We start from the raw sequence: 23511 nt of genomic DNA on the forward strand, positions 1-23511 counted from the left end.
TTCTTCATAATTTATCTCTGTTACTTTCTCCCGTTTTATGTTCCTCACACAAAGTAATCAGCAGTCATAAGGGAGGCAGGAGTAAATATATTTGTTTTTTTTCTGTGTGTTGAAGGGTTAAAAACTGGAACACAATGATACTTTACAGCTAAAGCTCCAAATGATAATCACATGCATACACAGTTCTGCCAGTTGTGTGCCAGTCTTTTGTTTTTCTGAAAATATGGTATAGTATTTAGATGAGCAATTGAAAATGAACAATACAGTTGACACTGCAATTCAATATCAAACAATCTCCAACACAACAATGAACTGAAGCGTGGGCAGTACAAGTGAATGGCTACCACTGATGCAAACATCACTTTGTTGCCCAGTCAATGTTAAAACTATAGCAGGAAATGATGTAAATAGTGACCTGGTGAGGCACAAACATTGTATAAAGGGAGTCTCATGAGAGTCTGGCTGACAATGGATCAAAATGAGAGCAGGAACAATGGAACACAAGTTACTGACAACATTCACAGCCTCAACCAGATGCAAGTGTGAGAAAAAAAAAGAAAAATCTGCAGTTTGATTATTTGGACCTTTTGAGCAGTCGAAGCCAAGGCAACAGCCCACCTGGATGTTACAAAGCCTCATCATACAGAGTTGGGAGGCTGAACTCTAACTCATGAGCTCTTATCTCATCCCGACATCTGTTTGCACTGGGTCTTCCAGATGTTTCCTGCTTGGCTTCTGCTGATTCTTAACAGGACCGAGGGCCTGCGCACTTGTCCTCCAGGCCAATGTTGGTGCAAGACCTTCGGGTCCCATCAAATGTGTTTACCTAAGGCCCCAAGCTGATAGTAACCTGGCGACAAGGCTAAATCATATTGCAAATGTCATCTGTGAGTGGGAGAGGCAAGCTATTTTTGATACAAGCCAAATGCTTTGGCCTTCAAGAAATGGGAGGATTTTTCACTGTGCGCTTCCTTATCCACGGCATTATACAACTGTAGTCTTTCAAGCTGCTCTACAAAATTAAAATAGTCAGTCAAATCTGATCCATTTCAGATTAGTCATTCAGGCCTACGTGACTCCATTCATTACTTATCGTTGTTAATAATGTCCTTTGTTTTGTTAAAGAGATGCTTTGGATGGCAGCCAATGTCACCTTTCCAGCTTCTGCAGCTGCAGCCAGAAATATGAACAATAAGTCCATGTTTATATCTGATATAATATATGGTAAACAAGGCAAGAGTTGAGACACGTACACAAACTGGAACCTGCAATGAAGTTATCAATTAATGTAACCAGGTGTAGAATTAAATATCAAGAACCACTTTCCCCGTGTATATTATTAATATCAATTTATAAAAAAGCTGTTTGATCAACTGTCTGAAATCATCATCATTGTGTTCACAACAGATCAGATGACTATTTTTAATGAAAAGAATTATCACTTGCAGTGATGATGTCAGAGGAAAATAATCTCCTACTTAATTATTAGCTTCATTACTAGCCTCTTTCAGGTCATTGTTATTGTTTTACAGTACTTTTTACTCTGAGGGTGCAATTTGTATGTTTTGCAGTTGCTACAAATCTTACAGTAATAGTCTTATACATACCAATCCAAGAGAAACATTGAAGTTTAGCACAAAACGTTGGATACATAGTAGCTACAGGATTTTTCCTGCACAGAGAATTTGGTGGTGGCTGCCACTGCCAAATTTGTTACCGCTACCAGCTCACGGCTCAACCTTTTAAATTGGAAATCCCATCAAGCGTTTCCCCGCTGGGATCTATCATTTGTCATTTGTAACTGCAGTTGTATTCAACCACCAGGGGTGTCGCTGTTGCTGTGCCGAAATTAGATGTCTCACCAGCCAACCACCATAGACAATCATATAAAGTATCTTCAATAAAGTAAAACACCAATAAATCCAAAAGAAGAGGAGGATTACATGGCGTTACCTCAAAGGGAGGTCCAGGGATCTCTAAGATCCTTGAGGGTTATTGTTCCAAGCTGTTGAACGAAGTACTTAAAAAAAAAAATAAATGACTACACTTAAAAATAATAATTGTCATGTTTTAATCATGCAATTATAACTCCTAAAATAGACTGTCAGTAAAACCAGTAAAGCCAGTTGAAGGCAAGGTACATGTGCGAGTCTGAGTCAGGCAACATCCACCGCCTAATATTAAGGAAAAACCCTGCGCTAGCCTTGCCATTGAGTTTGGGGAGTTTTATTTATTTTTTAACTGTGCATCATATGCCTTATTTATGTCATATGACAGTTTATTGGCACCTAAGTTGGGAAATGAAAATACATGTGAACATGTATTTAAACCTCCTTCCTTCACGATATCATTGCTCCAAGAATATGAAACAATCCTCAAAAAACATAATAAAATAGTTGTAATCAATATAACAAGAGATACCTGCCACTGAATGTCAAGCATGGGCCGCAAAATATTGTTGAAACTCCATTGCACTAAGAGTAAAAGCGTCCGGTAGTTGATTGTTAGTTGCTCACATTGTAGTAATCTGTAACCTTATTTCTTAACTGTCATCTTGTACCTGGATAGTGCTATGGCATTGCAAACCAATAAGTGGCATTATCTTTATGTTCACCCTTAGATCTTGGTTCTTTGTAAAGGGTCCCAGTAGATGACCCTCTGCCCTGCTGTAGAAATTCAGACCTTCTATCTACGTAGTGCAGGCATCAGGGTTTTCCTGCAGCTTGATAATAGTCAGACAGTCTTTTACACGATGCTGAGTTACTCTATCATCGCTGACAGCTATGGCGACTGCTTGCCTATCTCCTCTCTCATCCTTCTCCTCCCTCAACACTTTTCCCAACTCTCCATGTAACCCTGTCCCCTGTCTTTAAGCAGTCTTTCTTCAGCCTTCTGATCTCTGATCTTCAGTGTTTCACACATGAGCAAACAAAAAAAAAAAAAAATTGTTTGAGATTTTGTTTGTTATTTCACTGACATTTCACGAACATAAACCCCTCCTAACTCCTGTGCTCGGAAAATAATAACATCAGACGCGTGGCGTCTGTCGTAGTAGGTTTGCACGCTGCAGGGCAAGGTGCAGTCAGCAGACGAGAACAAAGAGCACATATTACATCATGAACTGAGTTTCTGAAGTCTTGCACGGCAGCTACGTTGTTTGATGGTTTGCTAAAATGCGTAAGTGCCACTTTTCTTCACCCACATGCACAAACAAAACCAGAACCTGACACCACCCCTGACACAAAGCGCCTCATTGTGATCACAAACACTTAAAGTGAAGAATGATTGTAGTGTAGCTATGTTGTCATTTTTTTTTTTTTTGTGATAAAACACTGAGAGCCAGGGATAGAGTTTGTGCAAATGTCACTGCAACCACTTTTGGCAGCTTCTTTTGAAACCTTACTAGGGAAAAGCAATTTTGACAACAAGGAAATATACAGACAAATAGAGTCTGATTCTGAGTGATTGATTGTATATATATATTGGATAGATGCAATACTGTAGACACTGTAGCCTGTCTTGAGTTTTCTATGTAGGGCTGTTATTAATTTTGAGTTATTTCTGGTAAGCATCTATTCCTGGTGAGTTGCAGTGCTCACACCACTGGCACTGATATACATTGACTTTCAAGCAATGGGATCTATTTAATATCCTCTTACGTTTTATTTGAATTACAAGGATCAGAGCATATTTATAGGATGTACTGCCAAGATGTGTGATTCTTTCCAGACCATTTGGCACAAAGCTTTTGAGAGTGCCCTGCAGATGGTTCTTTTATGCACCTTATCTGCCTTTCTTTCTCTTTTTTCCCATTTTTCTTTTATAAAATGCTTCAGCTTAGTCTTTTTTGGAGAAAGAAAGAGGAAATCCATCAGATCTGCTGTGGTGCACCGTACCTCTGGGGTCATAAATTGTACATGCCTCAAAGTAGCAGGAAGTACAGGCCTAATAGGGTGTATCCTCCAGGTTTCCTGTTAGGTTAACCCACTGGGTCTGGGGTATTCTACATTGCTATTGGATGCAGCTACCACTTGCCCTGACACTTAAAATGAATGGAGCCATAATTCAGTCAGGACGCAAAGTCCCCACTGAATAGTTTTTGTACTGAATTGTATTGTATTGTACTTTTGTACCACGCTTTTTATAGAAATATAAAACCCACCACCTCTGCTTTTTTTTTTTAAATGATGTTGTTAGTGTTCATGCTAGTTACAGAGAGCCATCAGTCTGTCAGGTGATTTTTTTTTTTTTTTTTCATCATGTCATGCATCAACGTTTAACTTTCGTAAAAGAATGAACAAATCGCACTTGTTGTCAAAGCGATTGGGTTTCCGTATCGTTACAGGAGTCTCACTCATTCAGATGCACACATGCACACACTTTTTCTCAGCTTGATTCAATCTTCAGCTCTTCACTAAATCTTTGGGGAATTAAGTGTGGCTGGCATTGAAAGGGTTAGATGTGAGCACAGAAACCTCCAGCTCAGAGAGAGAAAGAAATACTGAGAGGTGATCAGGTGCCCCCATCTGGATCCAATCCCACCTGGGTCCAGATAAAAATAGAGTATGGGCAATGTGCAATAGGCATACCAGCCCTTCTTCAAAGGTCTTAGAGGGAGGAGGGCTGTGTGGGCAGCGGTGATACTAACCCTGAATGGTTTCTAAATTTTGAAAATGGATTTTTTTTTTTATGTTAATTTTGTCTTACATGAAGACTTAAATTTAAAAAAGTCTTGTTGTAGGGAACCCTCTCCCCTCTCCCCTGTCTCCCCTTCGGCCTCCTTACCCTCCATTTCTCTCCTGAATGGGTTGCAGGTGTTGGGAGGGCAGTTCTGCATCACAATCCCATTTTTCCAGCATCTGCTTTAGTTGGTTCGGCTGGTGAGGAGACGGCCACGGTTTCGTCACTGAATTGAGTTAGGCCTTTGAACCGCGGGTGTCAACCCCCCTGTGCCTCCTTTCACAGATAAAATGCTCAGATAGGACATGTTGAAAGGATATGTTTCCAATTTGACTCGTGCCACCCTTATCCCTCTCAGCCCCCCTCCTCCCCATCATCTTTCTTCCTATCTCCCTCCCTCTGTCTGGCTCCCTGTCTGCCTCAGTGCATGTGTCAGACAGCTGATTAATTCCCCAGGGGAGAGGTGGAATGAGATAGAGCGGGGAACACAAGAGGTGGATTGATAAATCATCTTTTTCTTCATCCACAGGTAAATAAAAAAACATGGCATAGCTCAGAAATACATAGACACGCCACCCCCCAACCCCGACAACCACAGATGCACTGCATTAATGTCTTCCTGGCTTCAGTGTAAGATGATAATTTATAAACTGCTTTTACATGCAGACCCCAGGGATGACTCTTATCTGTACTGCACTCGGATGCATATGTGTCTAGTTCCTCAAGAGGAATTCTGTGTGTGTGTGTGTGTGTGTGTTCAAACTAACATCTAATTCTAAGGTGGTAGTCCTGTATATTAAGGCAAACTTTGGGCATGTTCAATAAAGCTAAACTCCTCTCCCTTCTCTTCAGTTGTATTTGTTTAAAGCCAAAGGCCCAGAAGAATGAAGCAATATTTGACTAACTAAGCAACGAAAGTCAGTACACCCTTTGTTACATTAAATTATTTTTAATAATTTATATATATATATATATATATATATATATATATATATATATATATATATATATATATATATACACACACACACACACACACACACACACACACACACACACAAAACTTTCTCATTAATATGAATAGGAGTGCCTGTCCAAACTTTTTACTGGTACTGTATATATTTTGTATGCCCACTTTTATCTCTGATGATGGATTAGATCCTCCCAGGTAAGGATGGTACTGTTCTTGCACAAATCTGTGAAGACATGTTCTGCCATTCTGCACAGATGATCCTTTTCAGCTGTTCTCTGCTTAGGGGGATTTGCCTTCTGCCTTAAAATACTCCAAAGGTGTTCTATTGGATTCAAGTTTTTCCTCTTTTAAAATCTTCAGAGATTTTGGGGATTACTGTTATGCTGGAAAATTCCCTTTTTGCAAGGATTCTTGGGCCTGGGAGCGACGCTTTCCTTCAGTCTTTCAGGATTCACACTTACATTCATAGTAAAATCTATAAATGTCATCACCACTATACCCATTGCTTACTTGCAGCCTCTTACCAGCACACTCCCACCTCCATGTTTCACTTCAGTAGTCTTCAGTTGAACTGAAGTCTCATTACAGCCACAAAAGATGCTTGATTCAATACAACAAAGACATGATGGCTGAAACTCAGTCAAAAGGGTACTTTATGAAGGTCCCAGATGAATTTCCATAGAGGACAGATGCTGCAGATGGAGAACGGGTGGGAGTGGCATGAGCATTGTAGGCTCCAAGACCTCAGACTTAAGTGAAATTAAGAAATCATTCAAGTGAATAACTAGATGAGGAAATGGAAATGACACTGAGTTGTCTTAGTTTACATTATTCGCAGACATACAGTTTATATCTAAGTACTTGGTTGTTCATGTTCGCAAGCTAACCAATAATGGAGGCTAAAATATTACAGAAGCAACAATTAAGATCAGTAATCTCACCTGAAAGGATCACTATTTTACTCTACTGAATCACCTCACAGTTAACATTTTCACTCTTTTTAATTTTTATTTTATTTTTTGCCAAACTGTCTGAACAGCACGTTTCACCTGATGGTAACTCCCCTGGGCTGAAAGGGAAATGTGTCAGTCACAGTCTGCACTATTTAAAGCAGTCTAAACTTTATCGCAGTATTCAGGTGGGGTTTTAACACTGTTTAATGTTGTAATGCTTTTATTTATGAGGCTGGAAGGAAGTTTGGTATAGAAGGTAAAAGATGAGAAGAAAGGAAAAGGTGAACGCTTTCATCGGTGTCAGAGTGCAGTTGTGCATCAGTTTCCTGGAGGCAGTGTGTACCACTGTGAACTTGATTCATACTGAAGGTGCTGAAATTCAAGAGAAGATTGGTGTGTTCATTTTGGGCCAGTATTCTGCATCTGTGTTTTGGCTTGAGTTCAACGTGATACTGATGTGCTTGAAGCTCATCCATCTTTTTAAAGACTCTGAATCTGGTTTTTATTTGTTCAGGTAATTCCTTAAAGTGTGGAGCTATTTGGCATTAAACATGAACTGGGTGCTATTGTCATTCAATTCAACATTTTTAAAATCACATTTGTCTTTCATTTAAATCCAGTGGGAAAAATTTCTGTCATCACTGTAAATCTGTTGAGACACATATTGGACAAAGCTCATCTGATGACATCTCATCACAATTAAAAACAAAGTTGTAAGTATTAATTATCACTCAGACAGGTTAAGCCTCAGGTGTCCAATCTGCACACTCTTCAATACTGAAAGCCCTTTTCAGGGGCTGAACTGCTTTCAGCGCAGCAATTACTGTTCATCGCTCTTTTGTAAACATGGACCTGTGGCTTGAATGAATGCATTTCGTGCAGATTTCTTCCTGTAAATGTTTTTCTAATTATATTTAACAAGGTATGAAATATGCAACAGGGTGCGAGTTGTGTTATGTCAGTTAATCGAAACACCCGAGAGGGTTTTGAATTTTCCTCTTGAGCAATGCATTTTTACTCTCACCACCTGCTCTTTGTTCTCTTTCACTCTCTCTCACATTCATTAAGTACAGATCATGTTCATGCTGACTGGTGTGGTCTTTTTTTCACAGAATAGAAGTGATTTGATGATGTTTTTATTCAGGAACATAAAGTATTAAAATCAGTTGTTAAGTAAGTTTGATTTGTTTGACTTGCTATAGAGTTAGCTGGAAGGATTATAGAAATTTGATTTCTGCAGGATTAGGAGGTTGGTTGTCAAAACAAGAAATGATGCAGATCTGATCCAGATTTGACATCCCACCACTTGTTCCATGAAGTGTCAGTCACTCGACTGGACTGTCAGGTCATTATGCTTAAACAGCAGTTTACTAACCCCAACCATAACACTGTTTTGGCTTCACTGACACAAACTAAACCAGAAAACTTTAAGGTTATTATTCAGTCCGAAAGTAGCAATGTCTGTATGCAACCACAACAATAATAACAATGTTATGTTTGTAACCTCTGGGACTGCACCCATCTACTTGAACTTCAACATACAGTAGTGACGGGCAATACCACACTTTTAAAGATTCGATACGTTACCGATGACTGCTCATTACTTATTGGTGAATCTTTTCTCATAATATTAGTACCTTTAAAACTAATCACAAATACTGGCCATGTAACAACTTTAATGTGCACAGTTCAAAATATAAAAGTTACACGAATAATTCACATAAATATTAATTGAATAAAACAAAACACATTTGAACTTTTGCTGAGCAGCATTATGCTCAAAACAATGAAATGGTCCTGACAAAAATGTAAATCAATATATTTACCATCAATACAATACAATAAATAATTAATAGTATAAATATGAACTAAATAAAATTGTTTTAAAAAAACAATTTGAACTTTTTCAAACTGTTTCGGCACAAAACACTGGAGTAAGTTACACAAAAAATATTTGGAGTTGACACATTCACTTTTATTTCACATCTATTAATTAGTAGTCAATACTTTAATGGAGTAGTCAATACCAAAACGGGCAAAGTGCGGGAATCGATATCTCGATACGATGGGATCAATCCGCCCATCGCCATCATACAGCCCCATGCTCCTTCTCAAACAAAGTGTTCCTCTGGCTCAGACTATTCTGTGGTGGCAGAACAAGCTACCGAATACCATCAGATTAGGAACATCTCTCTCTATTTAGAAGAATCTTTTAAAGACCCTTCTCTTCTGACAGTAGTAAGTCACTTTGGATTAAAGTCCAAACTACTGAATGCTAATTTCCCTGTTTATTTACCTTTGACTGATCCAAAACCTTAACCATGTGTTTATCACTGTATCTGTGACGACAAAGATCCACCAACTTTAAGAACTATATTTGGCCCAAACCTTGGAGCAGTTTTCAGAATGTAGGCAGAACATCTTCTATTTTTTCAGCATTCATCATCCATTTTTTTCCAATATTTTGCAAGATTGAAAATCCTATCCTGACCATAATGGCAGTTTTTTAGCAGCCTACAGCTACACCACATTTTGGATGGAGGACCCAGAATTCATTTTCACTTTAAAAGTCCACCCACCACTCTGACCACCTTCCCACGACCTCTGTGACTTTTACAATGGAACATAATAACTTTTGGAAATACAAGACCTGCTTCAAATTAAGAAAATCTAATTTAATAATCAAATTTGGAAATCCAAGTTATTACTATGCCAATTTCTAGAAGACTCGGGTCTAAATAGAAAAAAATAGAGACTTGTAGTAGTTGGTAGTGGAATGAGTAATAAAAAGGAACAATGTAGAGTAACTGAATTTGTCATGTAAATTAATTTTCAAAGAACTAAGCCCAACACTACTTGTCTACCATCAAAATCAAGGTTGTCAGTTACTTTTAATCAAGACTTCTTTGAGTGACATTGTGATTTCTCAAGCTCAAAATCTCAGTCGATGTAGCCGCCCTTATTGCTCTTAAGGCGCCTGCCGGTGTGGCCCAGCCTGTTTTGGCAGGGAATAGATGACTGTGTTGGAACATAATGTTTATACAAGCAGTGTACCATGCTGCTGAACTTACAGTTAATGAATATGCGGCTCTTTGAACTTTTATATTTCCAACAGCAACTGTTTTGTTAAACTTTTGACCAAGGTAGTATAAAAAGGAGAAAAAGGTAATTATCAATTGCCAGTCAAGTGGTCTGAAGGAAGCCAAAAGGAATTTGCCATGCTCTGAAATTACAACCCTTTTCAGTAGATGAGTGTGTAGCAGTGGTAGTATGTTTTTGTCAGTCAAAACTGATGATGTCTCAGTTTTTGTATGTATCTGTCTGTGTGTGTTTGTGTGTGTGTGTGTTTGTTTGTGTGTGTTCTTTTCTGCAGACATGTTGTTTGGAGTAGGGCTGAGGTTTTTAAGGAGGGCTGAGGAGTGCAGCAAAAAAATTACTGGGGTGGAGTTTCTGATAAAGGTGGTTTCCTGTATTTGCTTCTTTTAGCAAGGTTCTCTGTGTGTGTGTGTGTGTGTGTGTGTGTGTGTGTGAGTGTGAGTGTGAGAGAGTGAGCAAGAAAGAGCAGTTAAGAAAAGCAGTTCCAGTTCAAGCTAAACAGAAAGTGTAGAGGATTGTCAAATTAGCAGACTGTATCCTTTTGGCCATTCCACAGTCTCTCAAAGTGTGTGTGTTTCTTTGATTGTGTCTGTGTGTCAGTGCATGGAGGTACATGTGCGTGCTGACGTGCATGTGTAACTACTCCACTTCTAATACACAGTGTTTTCAACTGTGGAGTTAGTTGCTAATGGTTGCCTGGTCAATGACCCTCAAAACAAACCGCCTCCACCCTGCCTCCTCCTGCTCACCAGGCCCTATCTGTGCCACCGCCGCCGCCCACTCACACTCATCTGCAGACATGGAGGGAAGACTGAGTGTGCAGAAACTGAGAGCGCTCTACGTAGATCACACACATTGATTTCTTTAAAGAATTTCAAGAGAAAGACTGTGCTCTTCTTCACTTTAACTTTTGGTTTTACAATTTCTTTAACCATGAGTAACAGTTGGTGAGTGACTTATTGGAAACCATCAACAGAATTCACTTTAGACTCTCTATTTGGCTTATTATAAAAACAGGAAAACCACTTGCACTACTTTATTATTGAAATTTGGTGATGTGATGTAGCAATGATACATTGGTTTTTTGTCTCGTTATGTACGGCTGACAGGGTGCTGATGTTCGTGAAAGGAAGGCTCTACATGAAATTACAAGTTGTCAAAGAGAGGTTGTGTTTCACTGCTGTGTTTTCTGTTTGCTCAGTGGATTAATTTATGTAATTGATATGTATAATCATCATATGCTCCATGAGCAAAGGTGATTGATCGGTGGAACAAAATCAAAATCGGTGATTAATTTAAGAAGTACTTTCAGGACACAGATCATATGCGCAAATGTTAGCAAGAAGTCCACATGTTGTGGAGGCACAGAGTTGTTAATATTGTGCAGTTGTCAGATGAGTCATTTCAAAAGGATGTGTACAGTTTACATTTGATTATGGGAATAGACAAACCCAACTGTTTAGGAAAATGCTGATGTTAATCTAATTTAGCTGCAATCCCGACAAGATCACAATAAACATTTTATTCTAAAATTCAAGAGAAACGCCGCTCTGTTGCAGTTCCCCGTGGTTTATCGCATGACGGTGAGTTCCTTTGCACACATCGGCTGTCCTCTGACTCAGTCCACTGGGCTGACTCCCCGACCACACATTTGCCGAGTCTTTTCCCTCAACTTCGGCCATCTCTCTCTCTCTCTCTCTCTCTCTCTCTCTCTCTCTCTGTGTGCTGGGTTAGGGACTACAGGGGGAGATGGTGAGAACAGAGGGCCATAGCCTTTCCCAGCCACAGCCCAGAAGATTGCCGTGGAGCACCTCTCGCCTCAGCCCCCACCCCCTGGCCCCCAGTGATGTGGGAAAAGCCTGGGTGGGTGTCCCACCGATCATACTTAGGCAGTTGTCCCAGGCTCCAAACCTATCGCTGCAGCCCACTCAGCGGCTGCACCAGTTATCCCAAGCCAAGCTTGTAAAAGGCAACTTGTTTCATGACTGTTTTCTTTGCCATGTTGTTTCACCTTCCCTCAGACCAAACAGAAAGTGCCACACAAGTTGCAGCAAGAGTCAATGGGGTTCAGCTGTACCAGGGAGTCGAAACTTCTCAATACCACTTCGGAAGATATTTTTTAAACATCTGTTTGGCTCTCCTGAAAAAGTCACAAGAAGGCTATTGATTGACATAAAAAAAAATTGAAGTGTAATGACTAGTAGAATAATAGTTGCATGACCAAAGTCTGAGAATTATACGACATCCGTGTGGAACATGAGCACATGATGGCTTGGTGAGTAATCTCTGGCTAGTTCCAGTGTGTTAAACTGATAAAGAGCAGGAGGATCTGTGTAGTGTCAAATCCTATAACAAGGGAAACACACACACACACACACACACATGCAGATAAAACAACTTTACACTACTGCAGAGTACCAAAACATGGGAGAGAAATAAAGAGAGATCATTGACCTTCAGCTGGGTTTAGAAAACAATATAGTTTTAAGATCCTTGCATGTCTCCAGCAGAATTCATTTCCATGGGGATGGAGATGTCGTTCCACATATTACAAATCCTCTGTCATAAAGTTTTCACGTGAGAGGCAGAGCAAAACTCAAAACTGCCCCGAAGTTCCAAGATTTTTTTCCTTTTTTTTTTTTTTTTTACAAAATACATAGAGAATCATAAATCACGAGTGCTGTGTCTTTGCATGCAACACCCACATCTCAGCTGAGAGTTAGCCAACCTATTGCACAAATTCACTGTCCATATGCATGGTGGCAGATCTTGGTATGGGAAACTCTCTGACCTCAGGAGCACTGGTTGCTCCACAGCATGTGAACAGCAACCATCCTCCGTCTGTTTCCCCACGCTCCCCTTCCACCCCTTCTGGATTATGTTTTTCTTTTGTCCTCTTTAGGTTTTATTGTCTCAGAGAAGCGTGACCAGTGGGCATCCTGTGTCTGCTTTACATTAGCCCTGAGTCACCAGAAGACCCCTGTTTACACTGACTGAGACAAGGACACTTGCCAGGGGAGAATCCTCCCCCACCCCTGTCCTTTTTTTCCATCCTGGATCCTGTGAGATACATGCACTGTCACAGACTGGTTGAAAGACTTATTGTGTGTGTGTGTTTTTAACCCGTGTGTGATGGCCGGGTGGGGCAAAGGGGGTGGGGGTGGTTTGTGGTTATGTGAGTTAAAGGTTCTTGGCACATCATCATCTTCTTCATTCTCTCACACAGTGAGAGAAAAAAAAAGGGGATGTGATGTGAGCACACAGGTTGTTTTATTGTGGAGAGGGATCACAGTTGCAGAGTCACAGTAAACACAGGATTACATGGCAACCACAGAGCGTTTTCAGCCAGTTTATGTAAATATAGGTGAGGTGCTATTGACTCTGCGGGTTCGCCAGGATATTTACTGCTCATTTGAAAAATACAGTGATTTCGTTGTCCTGTGGTTGTGGGAGAAATATTCTGCTGATGCCACTTAGGGCATACCTGAACAGCACTTAGAAGGCGGACAAGTCATTCATTCTATGCCTAACATTAATTGGGGAATACCGTTTTTATTTCAAACCAACAAGGACAGCAGATGAATAAATGAAACACAGTTTTGCTAAAACAGGCAAAAGCAGTAGAGAAACTTTAGGCAAGGTCTCTTCTGGTGGGAAAAAAAAACTTAGACTATTAAATCTAGAGAGTAACTATTGTTGATATGCCTAAAATTGAAAGCCAAACACATAGATTATCATGCACCCCAGCCTTTCCAAGATAAGTTCTGCTTAAATTTAATTTAGAAACGTCTTCTACCCAGGATTCCCAGGAGCTCACATTGACCATTTCTGTCCTCCAGACCTCTCTGGTTCCCTCTCAGCTGCCAAGCAAAAACACAGTTCCGGACACGAAAAGCATTAAGTACTGGAAATTCATGTGATATCGATAAATCACATCTTTCCACACTCTGATATAGTTCAGACTGGAAATTGCTGTAAGGAGTTGGTGGTCATTGTGACACAGAGAAAGGTGGAGCTGCACAGGTGAGCTTCGTGACACAGACCACAGTGATATAAGATGAAGTTTAATGTGGTGATGTATGATTTTGTGCTACATTAACTTTGAGTGAACATGAATAAGGCTTTGGAATCATACTGGAACATGATCAGACTGCTTTGGCATAATAAAAATAATTAATCGCAGACATTATCAGCTTGGGAAAGTTGGGCTGTTTTTTTTTTTTTCTGTTCTTTTTACAGTTCAGTAATGATCCAAATGACTAAATGTTTCTATAATTGTAGATAAACTTCCACTAGTGTCCATAAAAGTCTTAGCCAGTATGCACGAAGAAACAATACTTGTAGTGTAGTTAAAACTCTGAGAAGCTGTTTAACACAACAGTTGGTGGTGCTAACATGTTAACATTAGCAGTGTTAACATCTTCATTTCATATAGCACATTTGAAATTTTAGCTCAACATATTAGCAAGTTAACATTTATCAAATTATATTAAAGCCAGTGCAGCTTAGGTTTTGCAGCTATATTTTTTTTCAAGGCAAAATATATTGAACATGTTTAATAAAGGTGCGAACACATTTATTAACACAATTATTAGGATTCATGAAAGGCATATCAGTCCAGCCAATATTTTGTCCACCAGTAGCTGTTAAGATAGTCTAAACTAAGTCTAAACTATGGATCAAAATTGTCCATGAAGCCATGTCACAAAAAATTTTAATATGTATAAGCTGCTCAAAATGTACATTGAATTTTAGATCCTATCTACCTGTGTTATACTCTTTTGGTCATTATTCTGTAAAGACAACAACTCTTTAGCTGTGAAGTCATCTGAGTACTCTTCTGACCTCTGCCTGAGTGCCAGGGGAGCAGCACTCACTTCTGAATATCTTCCTGTCTACGCTATCATGTTTCATCGCTCAGGACTCCGCATATGTACTTACTGCTATTGGAACCAAAATAGTCCATTTATTTTGTATACATGTGCCTTCACACAAACCGCGGGTGATTCTGTCCTTTCCCACAAAACTTTAACCTCTGAAGTGCCAGAGGTTGATACTGCTCATTTCACTCACTGTGATCTTTGCAGAGAAGAGTTTTGCTTAAATTCCTCGTGGGGACAAGACGTTTAGTATCTCTGTAGTTTTTCTAATCAGAGAGCGTTTCACTGGAGTTGAACCAAACCATTCAGTAATAACTTGACTCGTTATTCCCCTGTTTCCAAGCTTTCAATTTATCTTGTAAAAAATCTTAGTCTGAGATCATCTGTATGAAGCAATCACTCAGCCACCTCCTCTATAAATTTAGCCAAAACAGAGCATGCAACATGTCATGAAACACCATCATCAGCCAGTTCTCATGACTCAGAGCAAACAGTGGGACAAGCAGGTGCTGTGATCTGGCCTTTCGCTACCACCTCCTCCACCTCTGCTGTGCATATAAGGGAACCACTGCACTGACCATATTTTAAGGGGTCACTTTCTTTTTCTCCCGTGTGCTCGCTGTGCAGGGCAGACAAGGAAGAAGCAAGTGGATCTAGACAAGTGGCAGTGAAACAGCCAGACTGCAGTAAAGACCAAGGAAAAAGAAATGCAGGTCCAGGAAAGGAAGTTGAAATTGTACCAAAGGGGAAATGACTTTTCTCAAAAGTTAAAAAGGAACGTAATGAATGAATGATCGATGAAAAATTAAATCAAACAAAATGTCTCATGTAGTAATAACAAGTGAGCTCTTTTGGTGAAAAATAATCCATAGATAAGAGACTGACAAAGACAGAAAGGCAACAATATGTAATTCCTATGATTATCTGTTCTTCTATAGAGTATACCGTCAGCTGAGATATGACATTTCCTCTCACCACAACTGTAGTTATTATCTTGGATCATAATTTTTTGCCCATGAATACCATGAATCCATTTTCTATTCGTTTTTTTTTTTTTGATCATGTTGGGGAGAAAAAGAAGTTTCCAAATCAGCCAGTCACTTGTTATAACTTTGTCTCTGGAAGTCGCAGCTGTTTCATTAGTATACTTTTGGTAGTGCGGTTTCTGATGATGAGTAATTTCAAGAGAAAATTTATAAGCAGTTATGGGTATTATAAAATGAAACCTTTCCTGGAAGCTTAGTGGTGTTAACTCAAACATTATAATGTAGGAAGCTCATTATTCTTTCTCGTTGTTCTGTGACATGTGAAAAATGTTTGCATTTTCAGAGCACTGTCCTCAACAGTTTGGTCCAACTGCTGCACAGAACTGTAATAACTTCCAAATTTCACCTGACCAATCTCATAACTTCAGTTATTCCTCCCATGATTATTTCTCTGTGGGGGCCAGAGCCTATTAAGTAGTGTGCTGGCAGAAACAACATAATAAGCATTACTATAGCAAGCTATTGCTACGAACTGGAGTAACCGCTGCTTATATTTAGTGTTTTCTCTTTGGCTGCAGTGAATCATCATGCTTGTTGCCGAATTTCTGTGGAAAGTACCTGCTATAATAAGCAAGGTTTTCTGCAGTTTGTTGACTTGTTGTACTTGAAAGTCACGCAATATGAACAGCAGCGGTGACCACACAGGAGGGGCTGAGCTGTGAATGAAAGACAGAGCACTACAGTAAGGAAGAATGAAAGAATAGCAAAGACTAATGCTCGTGGCCAGAGAAGTTGACCCATGATACTATTTTCTCATGAAAAGGGTGGGATGAAGTGCTGAGGGCAGCAATTGCACAGTTTTGTTCGTTGTGTGTTCCAATGTGTGTACATGTGAAAATAGTTCTCTCTTTACCAATTTCTGCCCTTTTTGCTCCCATTCAGTCCAGTCAGATCTGATTCACAAGCACAATTATGAATAATAATGTATCATTCTGGGATGTCAAATGGTTGACACTTTACGCATGTTAAATCACTCATGTGTAAACATAACAGCTGTTGCAACAAGCTTGAGTTTGTAGTGTGCATATTACATGTTCAATGTCGCTTAAAACAATATGGCAGTTGGAACAAGTAGGTTGTAACAGAAAGGTTGCCTGGAGTGTGTGTGTGTGTGTGTGTGTCTGTGTGTGTCTGTGTGTGTGTGTAACCCAGACAGAGGGGCGAAAGAGAAGCGGTCTTTTCACTAACATTGATTGGAAGCAGATGTTAGCAAAAGCCAAGACGGAGAAGAAAATGTTTCGGAAAATTCTCAGGGCTCAGCCTTCCCTTTCTGGGCCCTGGCCCGGGCAGCCAATCAGTGCACAGAACCCCCTGGTCTTAAGGGTGAACGACGCCGTCTTATTGGACAGAGATTCAAAACGTGGGTGTTGGGAGCAGATGTCCTGGGAAAGTTGCTTAATCCCAGTCGACTCTCAGTAAAAAGAAGAGCGAAAACATTTGCCTGTTCAACTGGACAGTGACCAAAACCTGTTTTAATGTAACCCAACTCCCTCCCTCTCTTTCTGTCTTGTAGCACTTGTGCAAACACTATAACAATGTATCTGAATACCTTTGACTTGTAAAATTCAAATACAAGGTCATTCAAATAGGTATTCAATTGGCTCACAAAAGGAAAGCTAAGAATAATCTTTGGTGAGAAAATAAATTTAACATACAGACCTCTCTCCTTTCTGCTGTCTTCTATCATCTAATGTTGAGATGACGTTTCAAATAAACACACTTAAGAGTTTCCAAGCCTTCGCCATGATCACACTATGTCTTTAAACCCTTTGCCCTTCCTTTTCATACCCTCACCTTCAACCTCCCATATTCAGCCCTCCATTCCATCCCTCATCTCTTTTCATCTCCATCCCCAAACCCCTTCTCCTCTCCTTTCTATTCTCTTCCCCAGCCATCATCAACACCCTGATTCAGTCACACTCTAGTTCACATACAGTGTCACCTACACACAAAGCCCCCATCTTACGCTTTTATTCTGCCAGTCTATTGCTTATTCACAACAACGGCACGGCACAAATCAATCATCTTTCCTAATGGAAAGTCCACATTAACATGAGAGGACGCTCCATTTCCGTCGCAGAATGCCAGGTCGGCTGGTATGAGAGCCTCAGTGAGTGGAGATTGGAGAGCTGGCGGGCGCTCTCATTTCAGGTGGGATAGTAAGGTGATGCCATTGGGTCCAGGGGTGGCTCTGGGAGTCAATGGTGTATTAACTGAGGATGTGACAGTGGCAATAAAAATGCAAATCGCAAGCCAAAGCAGGGGATGGCTTGGTTCTGCCCTTTACAGGCCTGGATAATATAGTCACCACACCTGCCAAGCTGTGTGGTTCAACAAATACTCAGACACAAAAACACAATGAATGAGGGAGGGGGAGGGGAGGAACAGTAGAGTGCATAACAAAACCTCAGATCATAGGTGCCTTGGCTAAGAATGAAGCTTTTTATCCATGTTGGTCATTGTTGGTTTGTTAAATAGCCTTCATTATGTTAATTTCCATTAATTCAATAAGAAAGCTAATATATGGTATTGAAGAGCATGGACCATAAACATCATTTGTAAGTTCTCAAGGTTCAGTGAAAAAATGACTTTAACCACGTTCATTGATTTTGGGTCCTGCGAAACACAGATTGCAGGCATTACATTTCTATGTTGTGTAGAAACCTGCACCCTACCTGAACTACTTGTGCTTCTTAGTCATTTAGTGTTAGTTGATGACAAAGAGCTTTCTGGAAATAAAGAAGCAAAGGATGCGACTGATGGTACGACAGCGGGGCTTCTTTTTGCTGTTGTTATTTTGGAGCGTTCTCATAAAGGGTTGCTGTCTATCAAATGTAGGTCATATGAATGAACAACCGTATAGGTTGTTTCTGATTCAGTGTAACTTACCCACTCATGCTGTGACAGTGCTGTAGTAAAAGTTTGCTTAGGTTTAGGCGCAAAAACAATCTGGTTGGCTGTGAGGAAAAGTCCTGGTTTGGTTTAACTAAGTTTAGAGGGCATTCTTCACCATGGCTGCGGTAATAAACATGTGATCATAGTTATAAAAACAATGTTATCTGGCACAACAAACGGTTCTGTCACATTTATGTCCAATGTTTGGTCCGCTCATCCATCAACAGCAACCACTCAGTGCGGGCTCTGTCACTACATATCAACATAACCTGACTTTTTTTGCTCCCATAATTACTAAAGCCACTGGAGAGCATTGTCACGCCAGCTCACAGCGTGTTTATTTCCAATTTAAATGGTCAGTGAAGTCATGTACAATAACCAAGCACTTTATTAAGAACACCGTACCCTGTGCACTGTACACTGGGTTTCTCTTTCTTCGAAAAAGCTAAATTCTTTGAGTCATGGAATCAAGACTTTTGAAATGCTACCTTGAGGTTGTGATCCAGGATATTTTTCAGCAATTTGAGCAGTGGTTTTATCTTTGTGACATTGCTCATTCTGCTGGAGGAAGATGGTAAATCACTGCCATAAAGGGATGCAGTGGTCAGCAACAATACTCAGACAGGCAGTGAAATTCAAACCACCATTGATTGAAAGTGTTCTAACAAAACATTTTCCACAATATTACATCACAGTCAGCAGCCTGAACTTATTCAGATGTTTAATGCGAATGTAAACTGAAGTGCTTGATCTTTATCTCCAGCATCTCATGTGTTGCAATGCTGCCACACGATTGACCACATGGTAACCCCAGTGGACTGGTTTTCAAAAACCTTAACTTACTGGAAGTAAACCAGATTAGCACAATGTTTCATGAGAAGGGTCATATTTGAGAAAACATGGTTCTTCTGACTCTGCTAATGATAATCCCTGGACACCACTGGAGTCCATACTGGCCAAAGTCAGCCCGGCCATGAAGGACAATAGGACATGACCACATCCCCATGCAACTGTGTCTCTCTTCAGGCCATCAGGGTCCCCAGAGACACATTTGTTATATTTCTCAACTTCTCTGCGTAATGGAACCACTGAGTTGGTCTCTTGTGCGTCACAGGGATTCTCTTTCTATGAAGAGGACAGTAACGACGGACAGTGAGGATAGATAAAGCTGTATTTCATCCTTATTATAGCAGAGGGCACATTAGTTTGAAAATTTGAAGAATCCAGACTCTTACAAAGTTCAAAGCTTTTGCTGTAATGACGTTTGGAGCATGTGATATTCTCAAGATAAAATAGTAAAAATGCCACACGATATTTCCATCATGATTCTGGTCAGAATTTAATTCAGCTACCAGCGGCTGCACTGCTTTTAACAACTTATTTAGATGACACACACACTTAAACATTATCATACAGAGATTTATGGATCAAGCTTTGAGGATTTATAACAAGTAAACACTTCTCACCAGTCTCACCACATACACACTTCAGCACCCCTGATGAGTGTGATTTGTTGAAGAGATACAAGGACAGATTTCTAAATATATAGTAATAATAATAATAATATTAATAATACATATATATATATATATATATATATATATATATATATATATAGTGTTAAATTGAGCTGTCAGCTTAATAAAGGGTTAGTAATTGAAAAAGAAAAGCTAGAACACACAGTCATTCTCCCAGGCCTTCAGTCATAGACACCATTCGGTCATCTGTAGTGGACAATCATCATTTATGAGTCAGTTTCCATTCTCCCTTTCATACTTTCTACTCCCACACAGGCATGTCGAAAAAAGCATACTGCTCAATCTCAGTTCTTCCACTCATTTTGTCATTAACGATACAGAGACGACTTAACTGATACATTAAATTATATACAGCCTTTGACTCCATCTTTGCTGTAGTAGCCTAACCAGTTAGCCAAAAGGAGAGTCCCAAAGACGTAAACGGATTAAACACTCTGCTTTCATTGTAATGTCGCAAACATGGCCAATATTTCCCAACTTTGTGGTAACGCTAGTTCATCATTTAATCTCCCTCCCTGTCCTTCTCAGTCGTGTTAAGACTACGTGCAGGAGACAGATGTAGCTTGGTAAGACCCTTTGGATAAATATTTAGGTTTGAAATCTGACAAACGAACCGCACTCCAGTGTTAGGAGAGCTGTAAGCTGCTGACATAAGAAGGCAGAATTTATCAGACGTCTTTCAGCCTCTGTCGGGTGTGACAGTTCTCACCTTCTGCAGACGCTTCCTCGTCTCTCTGTCTCTCTCATCTGTTTTTCACTTTTAAACGTTCCTTTAAATCAGTGGAAGCTTTTTTTTTTTTTTTTTTGAATGAGGTACAACAGGGAGAAAAAGTGGATAAAGTGTATCTGCATGAGCCAGCTTTGTGTCTAGGTTTGAATGTGGATTAAGCAGGTATGAGTGGTATCATAATGGTTTGGATTTAGTTCCAGGTCTGTCGGAACATGCGCCCGCACAGACAAGTGTTTAAAAAAGTGCCGAGCCATCACGTCTGGTCTGGATCATCGGCTCGGTCAGGGCGGGGGAGGTGGAACAGGAGAGGAACCACCTGGGTAACCTCAGCCTGCCATTTGCCAAGAACACCACCAACAGATCCAGGGGAGGAATATTGGTTTGATTTTTACAGAAGACAGCTCTATCATGTTTGCTTTGGGGTGACGTGAAATGTATGAAATCTATCATCTATGTTCTCTTTTTTTTTTTTTTTTTTTACAAAATGCGGGCCTTATTTGAGCAGCACCCCATTTTCACTTCTTTTATGTCGTTTGTTAGAGACGATCCAAAACTAAATACACATTTCTAAACCTATGTGACGGTGGCCTTCAAACTGGAGGGGCTCCTGCAGGGGTGGGGCGTGTGGATGAATGCGGCGGGAAAAATATGGAGTGAAATTGATGGTGCTGTTTTGTTGTGTTGATCTTCTCTAAAAATCAATGAGAATATTTCTTGTTACTGTCATACCTAATGACTGGTAAAAGCCGTGGGATGGGTGAACCATGAAGGTTTTTTGTTTTTTTTTTTTTTTACATTGTTTTGGCTTCTGAGGGCGGATATGGCAGAAAAACCTTTAGGACCACTGATTTCAGATTTTAGATGCGCTTTGTGTTTCATTCCTACATTCAGACTGTCGTTTGTTTTAAACTGAAAAACAGCTTGATCTGTTGGATCAGCGTGTTGGCTGTAATGCTAGAGTGCTGCAGCAGGACCGAACAGCTGTGCAGTTTAGGGCAGCAGGCCACGGCCCTGTATGTTTTCTATCTGCAGTGGAATTTATATGAGCCCGGGGTTACAAGCACATGAATGGGCCCCAGTGTGCTGGTTCTGTTTTGACGTCACCTCATCAGTGCACATGGGCTTCGTTCATCAAAACTGGGACACACCACGGTCCGTATGCATTTCAAAGGCAACCGCAATCTCCTTTGAAGCAGCACTGTGTTGATTTGAACAATGGATACTCTATCATTTGGACACACAAATGCAATTCCATCAATAATTTCATATATGTGTAAGTGATTACTATCTGCTCTGTGAATGTCTCTAACGCTTAGTGTAAAAGACACATCATATAGAAAGATATATCATATAGAGAGGATGCTTGAATCTGATGACTTAAAATCACATCTCAAACCACAGGAGTTCCTGCAGGTTAGGTGTAAACTAACACCATGTTTCAATATAGGAAACTACCCAAGTAAGATAGCAGTGTATATTAGTATACAATATAATCATAAGAGTGTGTTCATGAATCGAAACAGTAAGACCACACAGAATTATGAAATCTTTTTTCACATATATTTTATAACATTTTGAAGTACATTAAGTACATTTTAGAAATAGAAGCTAAAGTTTATAAAACCTTTCCAGCAGAAATCATTGATGGGCCAGCATCAGCCTTTTTTCTCTAGCAGACAGGTCTATTCTCTATATAAAAAAGGATTAGACGACAAACAGACAAACAAACGAAAATAAATCCAAAATAATAACAAAAAAAAAAATAAATCGCTACATTATTTTGTCCTGCGCTACCTTTAAATTCCCATGAAAGCACCAGCTGTCTGCATCTCTTGTATTTTTATAAAATATAAATTATTGAAAAATATTCAAATGTTTGTGAACTAAATACAATAAAAAATGATCTCATAAAAAAAATACAGACTATAAAATATACAAAAACAATATCCAAAACAAACAAACAAAAAAAACAGTTGTTTTCCTTCTGAATCCACACTGAGATATGAATATGCCACAATCTATTGGTGTGTATACATTTGCTTGACTATGGTTTGTTAATACATAAGATCTGCAGTAATTTCTGACAGTTAAAGACAGTATAATCAAATCACTGAGCATTTAAAGGAACTGAATGTTTTATCACACTGATATCAACCATAGTCAAACATAGAACATCATAACTTTGTGTTGGGGCATTACCAACTGGTACAAATACATAAAAAAACTAAAATCTGTAAAGCTCTCTTTAACATAAAACACTGACATTAGTAAAAAAAAAAAACAAAAAACAGTGTTTTGAAACCTTGACACCAACATGCAGAACAGAATGGAGGTAAAGTGAAGCTTATTACAATTCACTCGCTGAAATTTTCTGTGTCGGACGATGGGCGTGGTGAAGGTTTGTGAGTCAGTGCTAGATGATTGTGGATGCGTTTGTTACCAATTAAACATTAAGGACATAGGCTGCATCTCTTTTCTGCACTCAGTGGGAACCCAGGGTCAGTGGAGGCGCCTCTCTTTGCCCTAAAGCTGTGTGCTTTTCAAAGAAAAGTCAACACTTCTGGTCCCTGTCTTCCAACACTTGTGGACGATACACGAAGCTCTGTTGCCAAAGACCTCACATGGGTTTTGGTTATTATTCCTGCTTTGACTGTTGCTTATTTATTTAATCTGGGTCTCAATAAAGCATTATGAAATACAATCTGTACAAATAGACATCT

This window comes from Echeneis naucrates, chromosome 13 (assembly GCF_900963305.1).
Source record: "Echeneis naucrates chromosome 13, fEcheNa1.1, whole genome shotgun sequence".
Taxonomy (NCBI): domain Eukaryota; kingdom Metazoa; phylum Chordata; class Actinopteri; order Carangiformes; family Echeneidae; genus Echeneis; species Echeneis naucrates.